Source organism: Camelus dromedarius, chromosome 14 (assembly GCF_036321535.1).
Source record: "Camelus dromedarius isolate mCamDro1 chromosome 14, mCamDro1.pat, whole genome shotgun sequence".
Taxonomy (NCBI): Eukaryota; Metazoa; Chordata; class Mammalia; order Artiodactyla; family Camelidae; genus Camelus; species Camelus dromedarius.
In genome coordinates this window covers 20,592,753-20,616,121 of record NC_087449.1, presented here as the reverse complement: position 1 = coordinate 20,616,121, position 23,369 = coordinate 20,592,753, and the positions used below count along the sequence as shown (strand labels likewise).

Sequence of the window (23,369 nt, the reverse complement as noted above, 5' to 3'; positions counted from 1 at the left end):
GGAGCCGTCAGGAGGCTGATGCCGTAACTCCCTGCAGAGTAACAGGGGCCCCTCAGTCTGGAAACAGCTGATGACAGATGACATCAGGCATGGGTTCCTAAGAGCTGGTGGTGCTGTGGCTCAGAGGGTGACAGCTCTGGACCCCAGCATTCCATCTTTTGAGTTCAGGATGGGGAGTGGGTTTGAGTTGGAGGCAACATGAGACAGCGCAGCGGCTTAAAGTTGCCATTTGGTTTTAAAACAGTTTGTTAGAACGAAATATGAAAACATGACACTTTAAGAGCAGAAGGGTAGCCCTGCAGAACCGGGGTGTGTGTGTGTGTGTGTGTGGTGTGGATGCACACGTGTGCACGAATATACAGGCGTGATGTGAGCTCATGCCTCCTCACTCACACTTATCCCATAGTTACGTGCACACAGGGACAGTTCTGGTCCCAACACTGGGACCCCTAGCTCAAGCCTCTTTGATCCTCCGTTTTTCCCAAAAGTCCCATGAAGGGGCTGGACCTCAGAATCTCTAAAATGAACACCTACCTTGAATTTCCAATTTTGGGCAGCAGAAGGGTTTGGTAAATGAAGGGCCCTGGCTAACTGACCACAGGGCAACCTGCACGGTGAGGCGTGTGATTCTCGATCACAGCCTCTCACTGACCACAGGGCAACCTGCACGATGAGGTGTGTGATTCTCGATCACAGCCTCTCACTGACCACAGGGTGACCTGCACGGTGAGGCGTGTGATTCTCTCGATCACAGCCTCTCACTGACCACAGGGTAACCTGCATGGTGAGGCATGTGATTCTCAGCCTCTGCACCAGTTCTCCTAGTTGAGGTTCAGGTGCGCCTCAGCCCCAGGCGGCCCAGCGGGGCCAAATGGTCCAGAGCTCCAGTGGTGGGCATCTCCCTCCATTCCCCGGGATGGCTTTCCTGAGTGTGGCATCACGAGAGGACAGGTAGGAAGCACTGCTTTGGATGGGACAAGGAAGAATGCCCATAGGAGCCCGGCATGGCCTGCGGCCTGTCACTCACTTCCGCTGTCTGCCAAGTGTCCAGCCGCTCTGTTAACGACACAGCAAACATCCACCCGCTTCTACCTACGTCCTGGGGAGGCGAGCACAGGACCAATGTGGCCAGAAGGGGACAAGTAGTGGGGCCAAAGGAGCAATGACAAGTGCGGGCCCTTCTACCTATGCCCTCAACCTCACGCCCCTCCGCCTCTTCAGAGACTCATTCTACCAACTGTCACCTCCCCGTCCAACAGCTCTGGACCCTCCCTCTCTCCCCTTTGGCGTGCATAATTTTGGTTATGGTGGAAAACGTCTTCTATTTCAAGGGAGAAATATTCAGAGAGAAAATCACTGCTTTCCTTGAGAAGGTTGAACTTGGGGCTCGGAGTTCACACACCCCCCCTGAGATGCTGAGAAGTTCTGAGGAAGATTGGAGGTAGCACAGTTCACTTACAGAGAAAAAGCAGGAACGGAGAGAGGGTTACAAAATTAAGTCTCCCTGCTCAGAATCACAGGTCTGAGCAGGAGATTTTAGTCAAACTTCTTCTGGGCTTCCTGTTGCAGTGACACATCCAGAAACGAGCCAGAAGCCCTGGGACTGGATTATTACACCCAGAGACTGATAAATGTGGCCTGGGTCCTGCTTTCCTTCCTCAGGCCTTCTCTGCACTGTGAGGACCGAAAACACTGCCTGGCCTCAGGGGCCAGCCGGCTAACAGAGGTGGTGGGCCCCCTCCACACTCATGTCCCAGGCACTGGCCAGGTGTCCCGACTGAGGAGCGAGCAGCCTCAGGGCTGCCTGGGTGCCCCTGCACACGCCGATGGTACAACATCCAGGGCTGGCCTGGCACCCTGCCACCCGCTGGCCCTGGCTTTTTTTTTTTTTTTTTTTTAATGGAGATACTGGGGATTGAACCCAAGACTCTGTGCACACTAAGCATGCGCTCTGCCACTGCGCTGTTTCCCTCCCCCGGCCCTGGCTTTCTGAGGCTAAAGAGATGCAGTGGGACACCCCTCTCCCAGAACAAACAAGCCCAAGAAACATCTGTCAGAAAAGGGTGAAGCAGATAAAATTCGCCGAGATGCTCCCTGTAGAAGTGTTTCCTGGAAACACCTGCCACGATGACAGCCTTTTCCTGTCTGTTCCAAGGGAACAGTACCTTACTACCCACAAAAGTCAGGGGCAAAATCCAGCATGCGAAGCGGCACTGCGGCCCACGATGCTCACGGGCGCCGGTGTGGTTCGGGGTAGGAGTGTGAAGACCCGCAGAGCGCTTCCTCAGGGAGTCTCCTCTGTGCTGGCTAATTACAGTCTAGAAGGATCCAACTCAACAAACACTCATCAGGCACCTACTGCACACAAAGCATCGTGGGAGGCAGCACGGCACAGCAGTAAACAAACACCGCCTTCGGAGTCCAGTGGGCCGGGGTTTGTGTTCTGACTTTTCCACTCACTCCCTCTGTGACCTCAATAAGGTTACATAACCTCTCGGTGCCTGTTTCCTCCTCTGTAAAATGAAGGTACTAACAGCATCTACCTTGCAGAATTACTGTAAAAACGATCCTTAGAGCTCTTAGAGTAACTCCTGACCTCTAGGAAGCAGGCACTCAATGCCTGTTGGCTATTACTATTATACTTTTTTCCTTCTCTATAAAATGGGCACAACACTCAAACCCACCTCACAGGGTTGCGAGAGGATTAAATAGAATAATGAATGTATGATGTTTAGCATAATACTTTGCATGCAGTAAGTGTTGCTTCTCCTAGAAGATCCTCCCTAAATTATTTTGAAATAAGACACTCAGATCCGAATGATGGTCCATGCAACAAAGAAATTCTTTCTTTGAACAACTTCAGCAAAGGGCCTTTTGTGACCATCCCCCTCACCACTCCCCTCCACCCTGAGTCCCAGTTATGCACAAAATACTCTGCTTTGTGCTGATTAAGCTCCATAGTGATGTTCTCAGGAGTTCTGATGTCCCTCCAAATAGTCTAGGCTTCCCTTCAACCTGATAACGACAGGCCACCCACTTTTCCATTTAAGGGGCTATTTAAAATTCCAGCGTTGTGAAACAGGGAGCCAGGCATGAAAGCTTCTCCTGCAAAGACTTCTAAGGCCCGTCCACTTGGCTGGGCAGGGAACAGAAAAGCGGTGTTTTATGGTATCCAACGCCAGAAGCAGAGTCATAGCTGCTACACTGAGGAGCTCTTCCTCCATCCTGGCGCAGTGCTGAGCACGACTGAAGCATGGCGTTACTGAAACAAAGGCCTGGGGAAGTTTCAGGGTGTCCTGGGTCCTAGCTGGTGGGAGCAGAGCTATGGGCTCTCAGCCACACTTGGCCCTAAAGTCCGTGAGCACAAACCCTGGGACGGGACACCTGCCTCTGCCCCACAGCCAGCACCCCAGCTCATCCAAGGGTAACTAGTTTCCAATTATAAGATCCCACAGTACTGTCAGTGGGGCAGTCCTTTTTTCTGGCTTTGTCTGATATTTGGCCAACCATGCCACCTAGTGGCCAATCAAGCACACCACCATAGGTCTTCTCTAAAGGCAGCCGGTGACACTCTGCTCACCTAAGAGGGACCTGGCCCATCAAATCCAAGGGGAAGAAACAGAGAAATGAGGCCCAGAGAAATGAAGCAAATTGCCTAAAGTTAAAGAGAGTAGGAAGCTAAAGAGTGAACAGTATGGAAAACCTGAACCCTGGAGTTAGGACGTTGCTCTGATTCAGACTTTGCCTAAATCCTACCTTCAGCAAGATGCTTTCTTCGATCCTTCAACAAATGTTAGTTGAGCACCGACTATGTGCCCATCACCATGCCAGATGGCGGGGATGTGAAGATAAGCCAGGAGGACAAGTCTCTGTCTTCACAGTCCAATGGGAGAGGAAGACAACTAAACTGGAACTCGCCAACGACAACACGAGTTAATTTAACTGAAGGACTTCTCTGGGGCCAGACGCTGCCAGGGGCCTGAGGTGTAACCTTCGCAAGAATCGTGTGATGGGGGTACAGTGATTACTCTCGCTTTAAAAATGAGGGTGAGAACACTAAGCTATGACCAATAAGCTAATGAACTCTTACACCTTTCCAAGTTTCCGAAAATGAGGTTGTTGGACTAGATGCTAAAAAAATGTCTAAGTCCTCTATCCAGCTCAGTTTTTCTTTACTTCTAGGATTGTGGGGGGAGAGCTTAGACTAGAAAACAGGTCATTTGACCAAGACTCGAGTGCTTTCTCTTCATACATGGTGCTAATCGATGTTTATTAATAATAACTGGTAGGTATCAAATGCTTATGATATTTTATATCCAGAATTTATATCAGCTCATGTGCTCTTCCTAACAAACTATGAGATATGTTTATAATGGAAGCAACACCTGAGTAAAAACATCATGCTCTAAAATGGTTCTTTAAAAAAAGGTCCCAAGATAAACAGGGAAGCTTCCAATCTAACCCTGGTGTAGGATTCTTAATCACTGTTTTGCCTGTTTGATCTAGTTCTTCAGTGGATGAAGAGGACTTACATCTTGGTGTCTTCAGGCTCCCAAAACTGGTATGGATAATGGGCTCAAGCCAATGATGGTTCAAAGAGGAGTGACTGGCCAGGGAAATGGGGAGCACAACTCAACAACATTACTGCTCTGGGGGTGACTCTGGGACTCTGGAAACAGCTGGAGAGCCTGCAAGGCCAAGTGCAGGTAGACCTGACCCCTCGGCTTTATTTATGACACCAATGAATAAAGCACGTTCCAGGAGTTCCACCGAGTACATCAGAGATCAGCAAACTCGCCAGCACAGTACTGCCTTCACCTTTATTCTGTCCTCCCTGGGGATATCTGTGCAGCATCTGCTTTGGGGGTGATCAGGCAAACTCCCACCACGATGGAGGCAACGAGTTCATGGGGAGCCTTGCTCCCGAGCCACAGGAAGCACCCCTACGTCCTGCAGCAGGACCACTTCCTCCTACGCCTGGGAAAGCAGACCCTGCAGGACCTGGAGCTTTCCCAGCTCTTGTCAAGACCCTCGCCTCCCAGCCGGGGTCTCCAGAATGATACTCCAGTGGGCCAGAGAATGTATGCTAGACACACTGGAACGTTCGGCCTGCAATGTCCCGGTACCCTTCCCTAAATGGCCTTTCTAGGTCCCCAGATCCATGCCTGCCTTGCCCAACCACCACCCCGCCCCAAGCCGAGTCCACCTGTCACAGGAGCCACAATGCTCCCATAGTACCCAGCACGGGCCGCAACCACCGATCTGCTGCGGACTGTGAACACAGGAGCACTGGGTGGCTTATCCATCCTTAGGTACTCAGTACCTAGCATCATGTCTGGGTCACAGAAAGTGCTAACTTCCAAAAACTGGGAAAGCACAGCAAGGAATTCCAGGGCTGGACGAGGCTTAAGAGGTTATCTCATTTCAGCTCCTACCCAATAGAGGATTTCCTCCAAAATACCATTGAGGAAAAACAAAAGTTTTTAAAAACCATGTGTGTGCATGTGTGTACACATGCATAGATCTACGGCAGCCTTCTACAGAATGGGGCACGTGGCGGTGCGCAAGGAGCGAGGTGCTCTCAGCTCTCCTCTCTTTGTGAGTCAGCCATTACCTTTCCTGAGAAGTGTTTTTCTTCCTTATTTTTCAAGAAATGCATGCTATGTAGAGAAAAATGTGTAACATATACTAACGTGGATGCAAGATAACGAAAGTTAACACATTGCTGTATGTCCTTCTCATCTTTTCTCAGTGTCTTTAAGGCAGCTGAGATCACACTCTAGTATACAGTTCTATGTTTTGCTCCTTTCCAGCAGTGGCATTTTCCTATGGGATTATAAGCTCTTCATAAGCACCCTGTTTTAAAACTTCTATTTTGACATAATTTCAGACCTAGAGAAGAGCTGTAGGACTAGTTCAAAGAATTCTCTGATACCGTATTTCACCCAGATTTGGACCCCTCAAATGTCAACATTTTATTATAATTACTTCAATCCCTGTACTCCCTTTCCGAGAGAGAGGCAGAGAGGCAGAGAGACAAGAGAGACAGAGAGAGAGAAAAAGACAGACAGAGAGGTGATGTTTTTACTCCTCAATACTTCAGTGTGTATCTCCTGCAAGTAAGGAGTACTCTTAAGCAACCTCACTGCTATTATCTAATCTACAACCTTATTCAGATTTCAGCAATTGTCCCAATGGTGTCCTTTATAGCAAAAGAAAACCCCAAATTCCACACGACACTGAACTGTCAGAGCTCTTCAGTCTCCTGTAACCTGGGACGGTTCCTAAGACTTTCTTTGTATTTCGTGGTATTGATATATTTTTTTTTTTTTTAAAGAGTAAAGGCCAGTTGCTTTGTAGAATGTGCCTCAGTTTGGGACTGTCAGCTGTTTTTTTCCTGATCAGATTTAGGTTTTGCACTTTTGGTTCCTCGAAATGAATACACATGAATTTTAATAATGGCAGTGAGATTCCATTTTACATAGGCATTTCCTCATTGCAGAATCTTGGGCTGTTTTATAATTCTGCTATGATTCCAAAGTGAAGTGCTTTCTCTTTCTTCCTACCAACTATCTGTTGGCCTTTCACCATTAATTTCTATATCTAAGGCTGTATTTAAGGATATGGAATTAACAACTTTTTCTAAAACACTCCAGACAATTTGCAGTCCCACAATTGATAACTGCGCCTTGCACACTGGCATATTATAAGATATATTTTAATTCAGGGAAACAAAAAAGTAATATTGCACTGCTGTTTCAATAGACTCCATCTTAAAGTATGGTTACAAAGAGCACTGTTCCTCTCATGATCCTAAATACATCTGTTTGTTCACTTGTTCATTCTTTTGTGTTTCTTCATTCAGGAAGTCTTCACTGAGCATCTGCTCTGTGTCAGGACCCTTCTCTGTGCTGACATCAACCTCTCATGTAAAGAAACATACATGATAATACAGATGATGCTGAGGGCTATGAAATACCCCAGTAGCAAGTAACTGGAGGGGGCACCCCAGGGGGAGCGGGCAGGAGCCTGGTGCTTTGAGAAAGACACAGAGGCGGTGTGGCTGCAGCTGGGGTGCACAGAGGGAAGAGGGTCAGGCCCCTGAAGCCTCTCCAATTCCATCTCATACCACATTATCACGACAATCCATCCAAATGACTGCAGAACACTGCCCTTTACTAAAAACACGAGCGCCAGAATACACATTCCTAAAGTCTGCCCGCCCCTCTCCTTCCTGTTCGTCCTAGTCAGCAGAGCCTGAACTTTAGGGTGCTGCAATTTGTGAACAGTAATGAAAGCTTGAAAATGCTCTGAAATTAGAGGGAACTTACAAGCCATTCTGATGTGGCTCAGCCTTGCAATTACCTGAACATCAAGGAATCATTAATGAATCAGGCTGTTTCAACATTAGATTAATGGCCAGCTTCAACAGTGGAAGGGGGAAAGATGCCCAAGAAGAGAGAAAGGTAGGGGGGGTGTGTGTGTGAGAAATCTTGGGGGAAATATACACCCCCCTCCCCCCAATAATGCCTATTTAGTGCTTAGGACAATTGGTTTCCAAACACTGGGGGGAAAAAAGCAAACATGATATGGTCAATTTTTTTTTTTACATAAAAACTGCATGAGATAAAAAATTAAAGTAGACAAAATATATAAAAATATGACCAATAATCATTAGAAAAACTGTTAAACATTGAAAAAATTTACAATAACCTATAAAGTGTATGCACCTTTTTTCCTTTCACATCCCATGTAGGCAATTAATCTGCTTTACGAGTAACAACCCACCTCTCCCAATGCCAGGCCCACAAACTGAAGGGCATCTCAGGGTTCCTGAGAGCAGAGAAAAGAATAAAAAAAAAAAAAAAACCCAACTGTATAAAAGCATTACTAATATAAACACCATGACTGTATCCTCCACTTGGGGAACGGCGATCCCAGGACAATGGCGCTGATAAACAGTCATCAGGGACACGAACGACCACTTGGTGAACAAAGGACGGCCAATGAGATTTCCACTGTGAAGGCGCTGGTTATTGAAGACACAATGGAAGCTAAATAACCGGGTCAGTTCTGGTCATTAAAAGCAGTAGAGTAATTAACAAAGGATTAATAACGGTGTCAAGAGAAAACCATGCTTTAACAGAAGGCCACATACATGGGAAGGTTTAAACAGACCAACTATTATCCTCCTAAGTCTGTTTTGCATTTTACTTTTAAAAATATATAAAACGTGTAGGAAGTAGCAGTGAAATAACTCTTACCTTGTTAGTCCCACTGTGACTTTCTGACAGCTGTTAGATGTAAGCGTAAATGAACTGAGGCAAATAATTTAAAGTAGCAGCACCAGAGGAAAAGATTTCAATGTGGACAGTGGTGAGTTGGAGTGTGTAAACCAGGATCCCTAATAGATGTCCAGTTGGTGGTTGAAATTCTTATTTTCTGGTTGGTTTTATGTCTCTGCCGCAATCTCAAGGAGTAAAAGAAGCTACAGACTGTTAAGGATTTGACATAACTAGCACTGGGGCAGAGTTTTGGCAAAAAGTCCACTGTATTGTAATAAGCTTGAACCTTAAACCTAGTGGCATTTTAACCATTTTACTCTTTACAGAAAAAACACATTTAACCCTGAGTTTAAAATAACTGTTTTAAGGCCAAAAGATACTCCCAAACCTCAAAACCTTATAGACTCAGCCCCTTTCACTGTCCTAACTCATCCCAGGCTGACAATTTCTTTCCAGATTATCAGTCACAACAATGATGTCTGATAGCTCATTTTAAACAGTTCTCGACCTCACCACCAGGGGGAGAAGTTTGCCAGCATTTGAATGAAAGAGGAAATCATTTTCAAACTTGGATTTTTGCATGATGGTAGAAAGATATTCATGTACAAAAAGGGCCTTTCCCCTCCTCTCGTTTCTTCTCAATACATTTAATCCTAACTGATTAGCAAAGCACTCCAGCCCTTGTGTGGAATAAGAGGAAGGGGCATGATTAGGGCTGAGAGCAGGCCAGCACTCTTGATCAGCAGAGTCCTGTAGGCTGGCCGGCCTATCTCCCCAAACTTGAGATCAGAGTTATAGTTTTGCCAAAGCTGATACAGTTTCAAGGATATTCCTTTCCGTTTTTTTTTTGTTTTTTGTTTTTTCTAAAGGAGAATTTTCCACCAAGCTTATTTCAGCCAGTGGATGGGTGCCTCACACGGGGCTGCAGGGCTGGGTCCCTCCTGCCTGGCTCCTTTGTAGGGCCTCCCTCCCCACAACCACAAAGCCACTGGAGGTCTGAGAGCTCCTGCCCTGCCTTCCTGCAGGAACGGTGGGACCTTTCCACCCCGGGGAGGGTGTCTGGTGGCCAGGAAGGAATCCAGACAGCAATCCCTGGCTGTCCCCCCACCCAGGTTAGGAGATGTGGTGGGAACTCAGGTCTAGCTGGATGTAGCCGCAGCACAGGACACACACAGGGGCAAAGTCTGTAACTGAGGTAGAAGCAAATGGGAGCTTTAGGGTCTTGGTGCAGGGGAAATGGGACCCAGAGTGTGTGCCAACTCTCTCAGGTCTGGGGACAGATCCCATTTTTGTGGCTCTTAAGCTTTATAAAATTAGGGGGCGTCTTTAAAAAAAACACACACACACACTCAGAATTGGGAATAGCACATTAGCTATAGGACATCGGACGGGGTCCTCGCCAGGGAGAGATCTTGAGGCTTCGCTTCACACCCACCATTATCCCTGTGGTTGCCCTGCGAGTTGAGGATGCACTGGGACAGGGTTCCCGCCAGCCTGGCCCACAGAATGGCAACGGGTGGTTCCTCTCAGGCCTCGTGGCTCAGTTCCTGCCTCAGGGAGTGGGCTACAGAGCTGGGGAAGGAAGAGGGCGGGCAGCCGCCCTGAGTCTCCCTTAGGTCCCGCTCCATCCTCATCCTGCCCGAGCGCATGGCAGAGGCTGCACACACATGCGCTGGCCAAGCAGCTGAAGGGGCCCCACTGCTCTGCCACCCACCCTTCCCTCCCCTCTTTGTGGCTTTGCAGCCACATTTCAAGTTTCCACATCAAGGAAGATTACTGCTGAACCGTCTGTCTGCAGAGGTGAGTCAGACCCAAACGAAAAGTGAGTTTGGGATCATTCGTTCACCAAAGGTGTCCAGGCATGAGTGACACGAACTTCAGAATCAGTCCAACCAGTAATGACGTCAGTGTCATTCTGCACAAACCTGGTATTTGCTGCAGCACGGGCACCTGGTCAGTAAGAAGCAAGGGGGACTGGCGCTCTGCTGGCTCAGGACTGCCCCTTGCTCCAGGAGGACGGAACTGCTAGACGGAATGCAGGCATTGCTGTATCAGAGGGAGCAAGCCTCCCCGTCAGGAATCCCAGCCCGGGCAGGCGTCAGCTCTCCACCCTCCTCTGTCTCTGGTTTGGGTCATCTTATTACAGTTCAGGCCCTGTCTTCTCCTCCACGTTCCCTTCCAGGACCTCCTTGGGTGCCATGAGGAGCCCACTATGCGTCTTTATTGAAAGAGCACAAAATAAACCGATCTCAATTTAGAGCATCTAACTAAATATAGCTAAGTTTGAGTATTTTCACAGTACTTGTAAAATCAACATATAAATTTGTCCTCGTCTCATGGCAAATTCACCTACCCAAAACTTAACATGGAAATGAGGTGAAATCTAAAGAAAAGGAGAGCTGTTTGGTTTAGGCATACAGATAGCTTGCTTTCATATATGCTACTGTTTGTTATTTATAAGCAAACTGGAGACTAAATATTCTTGTTCTTTCTTGAACAGCGAGAACAACTTTTTACATATAAAAGTGTCTTCAGGAGACCATTATAAGGAAAAAAAAGTGTTCTGCAGATTCTGTAAAATGGAGATAATGTTGTGATGGGAAAACGGAGACCACTGTTCTGTGGATGTTTACTATGTGCCAGGCCTGTGCTGAGCATTTCCTACAGATTATTTTGCTTAATCCTCTCAATAACCCTGGGCAGTATTATCCTCAATTTATTATGTGAAATTTGAGGCTTTAAGAGTAAGTGGCTTCAATTCACAGTAACATGGATGGACCTAGAGATCGTCGTTCTAAGTGAGCCAGAACAAGAAAGAAAAATACCATGTGACATCACTCATACGTGGAATCATAAAAAAAAAAAAAAATGGGGGGGGGAACTTATCTACAAAATGGAAACAGACTTGCAGACATAGTAATAGTAAACAATCTTATGGTTACCGGGGAAAGAGGGTGGGAAGGGATAAATTTGGGAGTTTGAGATTTACAAATGTTAGCCACTATATGTAAAAATAGATTAAAAAAAGTTTCTGCTGTATAGCACAGGGAACTATGCTCAGTATCTTGTAATAACCTTTAATGAAAAAAAAGTATGTATCTGCATGACTAGGACACTGTACCTGCTGCATACAAGAAACTGACACACTGTAACCAGCAGTACTTCAATAAAAAAAAAAAAATTAAAAAACAGAGTAAGAGGCTTCAGATATAGAGAACAAACTTATGGTTACCAGGGGGGAAAGGGGGTGGGAAGGGACAAATTGGGAATTTGAGATTTGCAGATACTAACTACTATATATAAAATAAACAGCAAGTTTATATTGTATAGCACAGGAAACTATATTCAGTATCTTCCAGTAACCTATTATGAAAATGAATATATGTATGTACACATATGACTGAAACATCATGCTGTACACCAGAAATTGACACAACAGTGTAAACTGACTATTCTTCAATTAAAAAAAGTATAAAAAATTTTTAAAAGAGTAAGTGACTTGCTCAACTATTACTGGAGAACTGCTACTTTTTCCAAGGCTTTAAAAGTTTTTAGAAATCATCCCAATAGGCCAATGCAAAAAATGGTAATAGCTCGTTTATTGAATGCATACCCTGTGACAGGTCACTGTGCTGAATTTACTACATGCCCAACAATCCTGTAAGGCGAATGGCATTATCCCCATGTAACAGATGAGGAAACTGAGGCTCAGGGAGGTGAAACCACTTCTGTCCCAATTGTCTCCAGTAGCTGAGGAAAGGTCTGAACTCTAGTCTTTCTGCTTACAAATACAAAGTTTGTTTTAGGTATCAGCATCTTGGCTCTTTTATAGATCTAGATTTTTGAATGGCCCAATAAAACCCACTATACTCTTTCAGGCCAAGAGAAGAGGATAGGTAAGCAGTGCTCAGGAGATCAATTCTGCCCTCTGGGCCTCTGTCTCCACATTATCAGGGCAGGAGGGAGGGAATGGGGCTGAGGAGTGGGAGCGAGAAGCGTCTCACGTCTTTGAGGACAGCCATTAAAAGTAGTAACTCGAGGACATAAATCAGGTTCACAACTGGATACACAATGTACAGACTTGTCAGGGGGAACTAGTCCATGAAGGCACTACCCAAAATGCATTTAATACATTCTTAGGCCACGGTCCCCAAAGTAACTCCAACCTTAGCTGACCCAAGCATCTTGCTAGCACACATCACCTGCTCATCTGAGATGCTACCCTCACCACGGGGTGGAGAATTTAAACACAGTGACCTTATTCTGGGATCCACCATCACTGTGGCCCAACTTGCACATGACAAAGAAGGACCCCTGGGCAGAGAAGCCAAGTTCACAATGCTGGGGCAGACAAATCAGCTGAGTCCAAAGGACGCTTAAGCATAGAAGAAAAACCACAGAAAAGTGGGGACAGGGGTGTCTTTGGAGGGCAATAGGGCACATTTTGCCAGGCTTGATCTTGGAGACTTCATAAACTGTGGACGGACCCCTGATCAAAATGCCCCCCGTGAAGCATGGCAAGTCAGCTCTACCAAGAGAAAGGATGTTGGAGCCATGGGCATGAGAAATGGTGCTTGAGCACAGAGCTTCCCAACACTAGCTTTCTGTGCGGTTATGTGAAGTGCACCTTGGCGGGACAGTAAAGGAGACCCACGCAGAGACAAGGTCAGAGGCTTCCGTGTGGTCTCAGAGAACAGGGTGTGGGGGAAAGCCTGGCTGCCACTCAAATCCCCGCAGCCCAGGCAGATTTTCTCAGACGAGGTTTGCATGCACACTCCCGATCCCATTACAGGAAAGCTTACAGGGACCCAGGCTTGGCTTCATGGAAGTAGCATCTTCCCAACAACTGCAAGTGTCTGAAAATCAGAATGGGGTGCGCGGGAGGGAGGGGAGTGGGGGACAGGGAGCTCCCCACGCCTGGACAGCTTTCCGCACAGGATGAAGGACCGCCGTTAGGGGTGTTGCAGAGGAGTTCCTTGTTCTGGACCAGCAGTTACTACGACAAGATGCTCAAGTGGAAGTTTCCATTGCGGCAACACGACTCAACGGATGGGAAATTCCAGAGCCAGGGGCCAGACCATTTCGTGGAAATTTCTAAGAAGCTGACCGAGCTGGCTCAAAGGGCCATCAGGAGGATATAAACAGGCTCGGGACAGTGGAAAGTGACGGGGGATTTTGAGGGGCAGATTCCTCGGAAATGCGCTGATTCCCGCCCTCCTCAAGGTGGGTAGGGTGGCGGGAGCCCGATTTTCATCTCAAACCTAGAGACAAGGGTTTCAAAGGCAACACCTGGAGGGCTAGACCGGTGTCTCCTAGAGTCTGGGGACTGGTATGTGACACCTGCCTGAGGACACAAAATGTGGGAGCAGGGCTGAAGTGACCTAAGGTGGCAGAGAAGACAGTGACTGCTGGCCCTTTCCCCCATCGGGGGTTAAAGGAAGTGAATGCTGGGTACCAGGAATGCCAGCTGCCATCTCCCCAAAACAGGCTCTCCCCACCAGGGCTTCAGCCTGGGGGTGAGAGGACCCCAGAGACGGAACCTGAATGAGGACCAGAGGTTGCTGGAGGATGGAGGCAGCCAGCAGGAGAGGTACCGCCCGCATCCCGGGAGAGCCGGGTGGAAGGGGAGTCCTCGGGACAGCCACCGAAGCAGCCAGGAGGGAGAGAGGCCACTTCCCCACCAGCCAGGCTCAGAGACCCAGTGCCAGGAGCAGTGGGTTAAGAAGTGTCCTCTCTCTCTCTGCCTCATCTGGACAGGCTGAAGCGGTGGGCAAGATGGGAATACTGACAGTTCATAGACTACAGTGGGTACTTCCAGTTCCTCGGGCGTGTGCGTGTGCGCGTGCGCGTGCGCGCGCGCGCGTGTGTGTGTGTGTGTGTGACTTCAAGGGGCCATAGGGCTTTTTGTCACCTAAGAGTTATCAGAAAAACCACAGCTCTAATCAAGTTTTTGTCAGGAAATGGGGAAAAACACACCGCCACTGAATCAATTAGAATGGCACAGCGAGAGACAGGAATAAATCTGCGTCTTAATTATGTCTCACAAGTTGCACTGTGCAGTGTTCTAGTCAACAGCTGACCTTTGCCAGCACTGACTGTGTGCCAGGCACGAGGACAAGAACCTGACAGGCACGACCTCATCCAGGCCCCCAACAGCTCCGTGAGGACAGCACTGTCGTCCCTTTTGACAGATAAGGAAACTGTGGCTCAGAGAGGCGAGGCGACTTTCCCAGAGTCACACAGGTAGGTAAGTAAAGCAGGAGCCTGGACTCAACCTCAAGTCTCACACTGAACCCCAGACTCTCTTTTCTCCTGGATGACTGGCTTTCAGCAGCCGGCAGTGACTGAAGCAGGACAGGGACTTGGGTCCTTTCCATCCTTCCCTCTCAGGAGTTCCTGAGATGGAAAACCAGAGAGCAGAGTTTGCAAACCACTAAATGGCACGATCTCAGCAGCCTCCTCCCACTTTGGGATTTGATAATTCTGTCATCTGAGGGAGGGGAGGTGGAGAGAGGTGGACTCAGCAGACATGGGGCAGAGAAAAATTCAGGTTTTGTCTCCTGTGTTTTCAGAGAAGCAGCTGGAAGGAGCTGGTTCCAGCAGGTGGTACCGTAACAGACCTGAGGTCCACAGAATTGCAGTCACATGTATAAACACATAGTTGGATAATGCACGCCGAGCACTTTGCACAGAGCGGGCACCAGGGTAAGCATTAAGTAAATGGCAACTACGACTGTGAATGGTTTACATATAGGCCTAAAAGCCTCAACATGCAATTTAATGCAACATACTCAGCCACTGACATCACTGTGTCTGTTCCATAAGGAGCTGTGTTTATCATGGACATTAAACTCTACTAGTTGAGCCAAAACAAGAAATGAATGTGTAAGATTAAGCTCGCCAAATCTAAAACAATTCGAGTGAGCCTGAAGCACGGGCTCTTAAGCCGTAGAGGGAACCAGGGAGTCCTACGAGCAAATGATGGAAGCATGATCCCTTCCTCCAGGAAAAAAGTTCACACACACTCTACAAATAATTATAGAAGCTCATTCACTGATTCATTCAATGGATTACAGGTCCATTGAGGCCCACTCATCATCTTCAGGTCTATCATCCAGACTGGGGGTCCTCAGGCCAAAAGCTGCCCACCTGACCCCACAGTGGGGTTGCCCACCCTCCCTCCTCTCCGTAGGCTCAATCATGACACCAAACTTGGACTAGGTATTCAGTGTAACTGAAGCTGAATCTAATTTTAAACCTTTCAAGTTTAATAGACCCCAAAGTAGGAATTTCTAAATCAGTGCACTCTAGTACCTAGAAACTGTGTTTGCTTGGAATGCTCTTTCTCTTCCTTTCTTCTTCTGGTAACAGAATTCCTCCTTTTTGCCTAGGGCCCCCCACTGTGCGATTCTGGTGGGGTTCGCCTTCTCTCAAGGAACACATGAACAAGCCCTGACCAAACAGGTAGTGCCTGTGGTCTACTGCACACTTCCGGCCGGGTTGATTTAGGCAAGGAGTCCAACCTGGGCCAGTCAAGATCCCTCCTTGGTGCTATTGCTAGAGCAATGGCAAAAGAGACACTCTCTTTTCGCTGGGATCCGCAGCTGCGAAGATGATGGAACTATAATGCTGATGGCTACCTCTGCATCATGGTGAGGGGGAGCTTGCCTGAGAATGAAACTGAGAGAGTTAAGCAGAGTCAAGAAACACAGAGAGTGAAGGATAATGGCCTGCTGATATTCTTTGAATCCCTGGATGCACCTATGCCGGAAGGCTATGCCAGTGTAAGTCAAGACACTAGTTTAAGTTGGATTTCTGTTACTTGCAACCAAAATCATTCTAAGAAACCTGACCTAAATGAAAACCAAGCCCAAAAGGAAATGCCCATTTATGGGCAGTCCTCATGGGATTCTAGGCTCTTCTCCAACAATGATCCTTCCTAAATTAAAAATTTTTCATCCTGTAACATTCCTGCAAAAAGTCTGGGCTTAACATTACTCTCATACCACCCTCTGCTCCTGATGGTTCATCTTACCAATGCTGGCAACCAATCAAATACTACCTCTTGCAATAAATAGTAAAGATACTGACTGGAAGAAGAGAGTTCCAGAAGCGGACAACGGTAGCTCAGTTTATAGCTCACTGCCACTGAATACATACCCAGAGTCTACCACTCCTATTCCAACGAGCCTCTCACACTGCCCTGGTTCCCCAAAAGGTCAGAGCACTCTCTGGTATCTAAAATGACCTAGAGCCATGGGGCCTAAAACAGAAGGAGAGATACACGTGGAGCAAGGGAAGTGGGCCGCACAGGTCACAGAGGACCGCCTCAGTGTAAAATCTGTGTATCAAAAAGCCACTCCACAGACTGAGTTAGGGAGCAGCAAGACTTGGGGTTGGGATAAATACCATTCACAGAGTACTTTCAGGAAGTTGTCTGTTATTCTTCTAGAACAGGGATGGTAAGTAGATTTCATCTGGTGTGCCAGATCTGGTTCACAGCCAAGCATCCAGACTCAGCACCGAGAGTCATGACAGTCTGTGGGGTCCGTGTGGGGGTGGGGAGGGCTGCGGGGCGGGGGGGGGGGGGGTGGAATGAATAGATGCACTTGTTATTCCAGGTGAAACTATGACACTTTATCCTTGGACTTAGCAAGGCCAACAGAGAAATGCACACCTGGACTGGAAGGGCGCTTCCTGGGCTACACTCAGGTGTCCGTCCCATCACTGGCTGACACCAGCGGTAGTCCTCATGCGTCTATTTCTACCGGGACATTGTTTGCTACCTTATGTGGTCTCCTCTCCATGAGCACTCAGGAGAAATTACTTTAAGTCTTGAATCACAATTAACCTTACTTCTTCTGAGTAACTAGCATGCTTTTATCTTCCAGCCACCGCGAACTGTTAACTAAGCATGTTTTCCTGGTAATGATTGCTCAGAAGCTCAGAGGGAAGACTGTGGGACCTGCTGGCAGGTATACAGGCTCTCACCCAAGAACTGGGGGCCTAACCTTATCTCTGACTTCACTTTTCCTTCCCCACAAATTTCCTTCCTTCCATATTTTTCTTAATCTTACTATACGTGTATTTAAAAGCCACCTCAAAAATCTTTAAAAGAAGACAGGCATGTATACTAAACCAACAGCAATCAAAATAACTGATTTGTACAACAAATCGTATGGTGAATGGAGAAAAGTTTTTACAAATGCTGCCTGTTGTGGTAGCCCTTATGGGGAAGTTCTAAATGAGCAGGGTGAGAAGGTGGTGGCCTTGGACCAGGAATAGCCCTGGGAGAAGCCGTCAAGTCAGCAAATGTCTCAGACTGGCCCCGCCCCAGCCCTCCTGGGGATCTCTCCCTCCATCCTCAGGCAGCTGGGTGTCCTCTCGTCCACTCCTGCGTGTCCCACGCCTACTCTCTCACTAGGACTGTTGGTGGCTCTCACTTCTCCCACCAAATCAAAGCAGCTCACACTTCTACAGGACCTTGTACTTGACATTGATAACTTGTCAATGGTTGATAGCAGCTTACCCAACTATTTCCTCTCTCAGGAATGAAAAGGAAGAAGCCAAAGCACTGAATCACTAATGATGGAATAGGCTGTAATCATGATACAGATGCAATTGAATAAGGGGTTTTTCCTATAAATCTCAAATCATTCCATGTAAAGCAGTTTGAAGTGTCAGGCACACAGTTGGTATTGAATAAACAGTAACACTAGTTATGACTATAGCTGCTGTAATTACTAATCCTTCTTCCACTACTTGATTACTCACTGTCTAGTCCTCTGTCACTACCATGGCTACTACCATGGAGGTAACTGCCCCTTTCAAAACACTAGCCAGCCACAGATCCACAATCACGTATTTTAATTATATTTTACAGTTTATAAATCACTTGCACAACATCACCCTTTTTTATCTTCTTGGCAACCCTCAAGTTAAACATTTCCATTTCACAGAAGAGGAAACTGAAGCTCAGAAAGATCGAGTTTATAAGGTCCTAGAGCCAAGAAGTAGCAGAGCCAGGACTCAAACCCAGGTCTCATACACATTTCTTGTTCTTTCCACAAGTGGTTGCCAACATCAGAATCATCTGAGTGCTTCAAGATCCCGGGGTCCACCTAATGAATGCGGACGGCTCAGGGAGGGGACTGTGAGCTTGGATTTCAGCAGGTGCCTCGTGTGATTCCGAGGAGCTGCTGGTGGGGGACCTGGGGCAGGGTCCATGCTGCTTCTGGGCTGACTAGGTCCTAGCTGTGCTCTCGGTCCCATGCTGAGTACTGCAAGGGAGGCAAGGGGAGCCTCCCGCTCTCAGAGCGCTGACAGAGCTGCTGAGGAAGGAAGACTAGCGAAGGGGAAGAAGAGTGAATCACAGAAGACAGCGTCTGGCTTTGAAGTATTCAGGGCGGAGAAGATCACAGGCAGGGAAGGCCATGTCACAGAGAAGGGAAGATTCTCCTGGGCCCTGTAGAATGGGAGGGATTTCCAAGCGGAGAAGGGGTAAGCAGCATGAGGTGTCCTCAGGAGAAATGGTAAATAGGCCAGTCTGGCTAGAATACAAGGGACAGTGGGAGGTGAACGAGAGAGGGTGGGGCCAGATAACGGCAGTGGAGAAGCCAGAGAGGTGTCCAGGCTGGTGTGGATGACACAGAGGCACTGACAGTCTTGGAGCAAAGGAGGAGCATCCTGGAAGCTAAACTGAAGGATGACTGGTGTGGCTGTGCTGTGCATAATGACAGGAGGTGGGACAATGGAGACCTAGTATCGGAGAGTGGAGACCAGGATCCCACCGAGCTGCCTGAGATGCCATACGGCAAAGACCAAGACCGCAATCCTAGGGTCTGTTGATTACAACGGGATGAGAAGACAGGCTGTGAGATGGGAGCGTGATCTGAGCCCTCTCACTCTCCAGGTTCTTTTTATTTGATCACAGCTGTTTTCATGCCACTCATAAACACTGTAGGGTAGACTGTAAAAGTGGCCACAATTTTTCTCCCCTGTGTTTCCATCCTCCCTGCAATGTGACTCTGCAGCTCCTCTCACCAAGAGGTAGAATCTAGACTAGCCACAGAGTTTTCTCTAAACAGAATGTGGTGGAAGCAATGTTGCGCCAGTTCTGAGCCTTGGCCTCAAGATGCTTCTGCTGTCCTCTTGGTACCCTGCCCAAGCGCCCTGTAAACAAGCTCAGGGTAGCCTGTAGGACAGTGAGACACACGTCTTAGGCATTGTCATCACTCCAGCCGATAGCCAAATGACCCCCAGCCTCAGTAACCTGGACCTGTAGCTGACTGAAGACACATGAATGGTTCCAGCTGAAACCAAAAGCATCACATACCTGGGTCCAGCTTAAATTGTCAACCCACAGGATTATGGGCTAGAGAAATGATCATTATTTTGAGTCACTAAATTTGGGGGAGGTTTGTTATGCAGCAAAAGCTAACTGATGCACACCTCAGATAACAGCATTGCCACATATTAGGGAGTAGTGCCACATGAGGCCTCAGAAGCTTTTCCACTTAAAAAGCATATTCCTTTCCTAGGAACTTTCTAAAGGAAGTTTTCTACCACTATAGCACTGGTATGTCACAACAATCACATTTAGGTTTAAAGAGAGATGAGAGAAAAAAACAGGGCAGTCAGGAAGCTAATATGTTACAGCTATGAGCCAGTTTTCATTACAACACACCGCAAGGGACTGTCTAAATTCCTTGGCCAAAGTAACACTGTTGTTTTGGATACTGTGAGAAACAAGCAGACCATCAACAGGGGCCTGGAAATAGTTTCTTACAAGAAAAAAGTTTTAATTTAATAGTATTTGGCATGTAATCATAGATCTTTTCCCTGACCACATTCTTAGCAAAAGAACATGGATTGATCTTTTTTTTTTTTTTTTTTTTTAAGGCATGGAAACATTGTAAACCATTTTGGGGAGGAAAAAAAAATGTGAATAAATAGACATCTAATCATAGTACCAGTAGGGGTGCATCTAACTTAGAAGTGTGAATATCATTTCAAAAATAATGTTAAACAGTCACTTTGTCTTAAAAATGAAAACACACTCACCAGTAAGACTCTGCGTGGCCCACCGTTATCGGGTTTTAGGTGATGGAATGAATCTGAAATAGAAAGAAACAAACATTCCATAAGTAAACCACATTTGGAAAGGGTGTGCATTCGATCCCAGTGACTGCCATCATGCTGAGCATTCATTCTTTCAGTTAAAGATTAGCAAAGCTTTTTCTGGCTCCTGATGGAGTAGGGAGTTTTTCGCCCACATATTTCAACTTCCTGAGCAGAGAGCATTCCCCCATCTCCTTCAGGGAGTGCAGAGCGTCCAGGCCAGTATAACTATAAATGGTAGTGTTTTCATCCAAACCCCTCCAAGTCCGGGGATGCCTCCCTAGTCATTGCTCTCGCCTCGTTCCCTCAACTCCCTTCTGCTAACACCAAACCACTACTCCCTGTATGGGACCAATTAAAAAATGGATGGTCCAGTATAACTTGAAGGGCAAGGGGAGGAATGTACAAGGCTCTCCCATCGTGGTCACCTGATCACACGTAACCACACCTTTGGCTTTTACTGACAATGGTGAGCCTAAGGCACTGCTATTCAACAGAAATGTAACGCCAGCCACATAATTTCAGTGATCTAGTAGCCACATTAAATAAGCAAAAAGAAGCAGATGACAATTTTAACATTTAATGTAACCTGATTGATTCAGAATATTATCATTTCAACACGCAACCAATATACAAAATCATTAACGAGCTATTTTGCATTTTTTTTTAATCGTGCTAAATCTTCAAGACCCAGTACATTTCAACCCAGGCTCGCAGCATTCCAAGTACTCAACAGCCACAGGGGCCGGTGGCTTTGACACCAGACAGCACAGGCCTAGGGAGTCTATTCTTGGCCTTCAGGTACTGGCAAGGATCCAAAGTGAGTGAAATGCACATGGAGATTTTGTTCATCTATTTTCCTGCTCCTCAGAATCCATCATTAAGTACCCTCTTCCATGACGTCATGTAGTAGAAATAATAACATAATAATAGCAAATATTTACACAGCACTGACTCTGTATTCTTGGCATGCTCCCATGTCACCTCAATGAACCTTCACGATAATTTCACAAGGGGACTTGTATTATCATGCTTGTTCCTGTACTGAGGAAACTGAGGCACAGAGCGGTTAAGTAACTTACTTGAGGTTGTAAGACCTTGGCAGAGCTGGGATTCTGATCTACGTAGTCTGTCTCCAGAGCCCATGCCCTCAGCCACTATACTCTCAATTAAATCTGAGCGGCTCAAAATAGGACAATTACTTTCAGTTTTAATTATAACCATCAAGTGATCCAAGGCTGCTCCCATGATACATGGTCAGATAATAGCAGTGATGGCAGATGGAAGAGTTATGGGGTGCGCTAACAAATTAAATTTAAAGTAATTTGGAGTGGGAACACAAAAACCACAGGCAAGCCTGGGGTCAAAAAGACTGCACTGGTCTGGGGGGCCTGTCTGGAGGATCAGGAAGAGGGTGCAGGGGGAGGTTAATGTGGGCTCTTTGCAAAATCGTGTCTGTGATTTTTCTGAGGGAAGAATCTATCACTTTTATCTTATTCTCAAACGTGTCTGTAAGATGGACATCTCTGGATCTGTCTTGGCAGGGGCAGGGAGTAAGAGGAAGAATCAGGTAAAAAGGAATTAAGAAAACATGTCCTTTTACTTTATTAATCTGTGACCTCCACAGAAATCACACCCAATGAGCAAAATCAGATCCACACACACACGGATTCTCTGCTCAAATTCTAGGGAAGGAGGTCGGTCAGGGTGGCCGTTTAGAATCAACAGTCCATGGGCTGAGGCCACAGGGGATGCTGCCTCCCACTCTCCCCCGGCGAGCCCTGAATCCGCTGAAAATCCGTCAGTGGCTCTCTCTAGGTTGTAGGATCAAGTCCAAGTTCCTTAGCCCAGTCTCCAAAGCCCTAGTGATCTCGTGCCTGCCCCCTCCTGGGCACTCTCTCACTGGCACCTTGTCCTTTATCCACATAAACCTATTTATGGGTCCCTAAATGTCACCCCCCCACTCCTCTGTGCCTTGCAGATTCTGTTCTTACTGTCAAACATGTCCTTTCCCTACAGTATCAGCCTGCCCTCAAGTCTCAATTCAAAAACCACCACTTCCAGGGAGCCTCTGTGAACTCCCTGGGCTGGCTGAGGACCACGCTCTCTGCAACAACAGTAGTAAAGCAGTATTCACTCAGTTCAATCGATTGGCATGTACTACTCCTCCCGCTGATAGTAAGGCAGGCTGGTTTTTGTACAGCTGTGTGCCAGGCTTTATGTGCTCCTTTCATCCTCTCAGTAACCATCTGAAATGGGTTCTTTTACTACCCCATTTAGCAGGTGGGCAAACTGAGGCATAAGTAGCCTATGGTCACGCAGCTTATAAGAAGCGGGGCCAGACTGAGAACCCGGACAGCCTGGTCCCAGCGCCACACCATGCCCGCCTCCCACTCTGTTCCACTGCTTTCTACTCTCACTGCCCGGGTACTTCCTTCTGTTAATCCAAGGCTCCTATATTTCAGTTTTTCATTTACTGGTCCCTCTGCCCACTTGTTGGCAGACTCTCTGAAGGTTGAGAACGTGTCTAATTCACCTTTGTCTTTCCAGAGCTTTGCAAGGTGATTGGTATACAGCAGATGTTAAATAAAGGCCCACCCAAGGAAACACTGGCACAGCAGTCGAAGGACAGGGGACAGGGCGACAAACTCGGGCCTAAACACACCAGGAGAAAGTCTCCAAATAAGCGGTCAAACAAAGCAAGCTTCAACTTCATCTTCTAAATTCAGCCAGCGCTGAGGGAATGATCCTTTCCTAGTTTAGTACGAGAGGGAGCAGAAGCGACTCAGAGTGTGGCCAACTCGACCAGGTCGCCAACAAGTCCGTCAGTGTCATTTTACTTTGCTCAGGGATTTAAGTAATGACATGGCCTCTAAAAGCCTTGGCTGGCCACCAGAAAGAGATGCCGGAAAAGGCACTTTCCTTTAAAAAATGCAATATTCAAAAAATAAAAAATAAAAAAGG

General features: G+C 47.1%; 1 protein-coding gene across 3 annotated transcripts in view; it reads right to left on the bottom strand.

The window, feature by feature from the left end:
- Positions 1-23,369, bottom strand: part of GNG12 (G protein subunit gamma 12) — a 119,687-nt gene that overhangs the window by 51,961 nt on the left and 44,357 nt on the right. For all 3 annotated transcript variants that reach the window (XM_064493473.1, XM_031465354.2, XM_031465355.2), the window contains exon 2: positions 20,349-20,401. The gene's annotated coding sequence lies outside the window, so the exon portion shown is untranslated. The remainder of the gene's footprint in view (positions 1-20,348; positions 20,402-23,369) is intronic.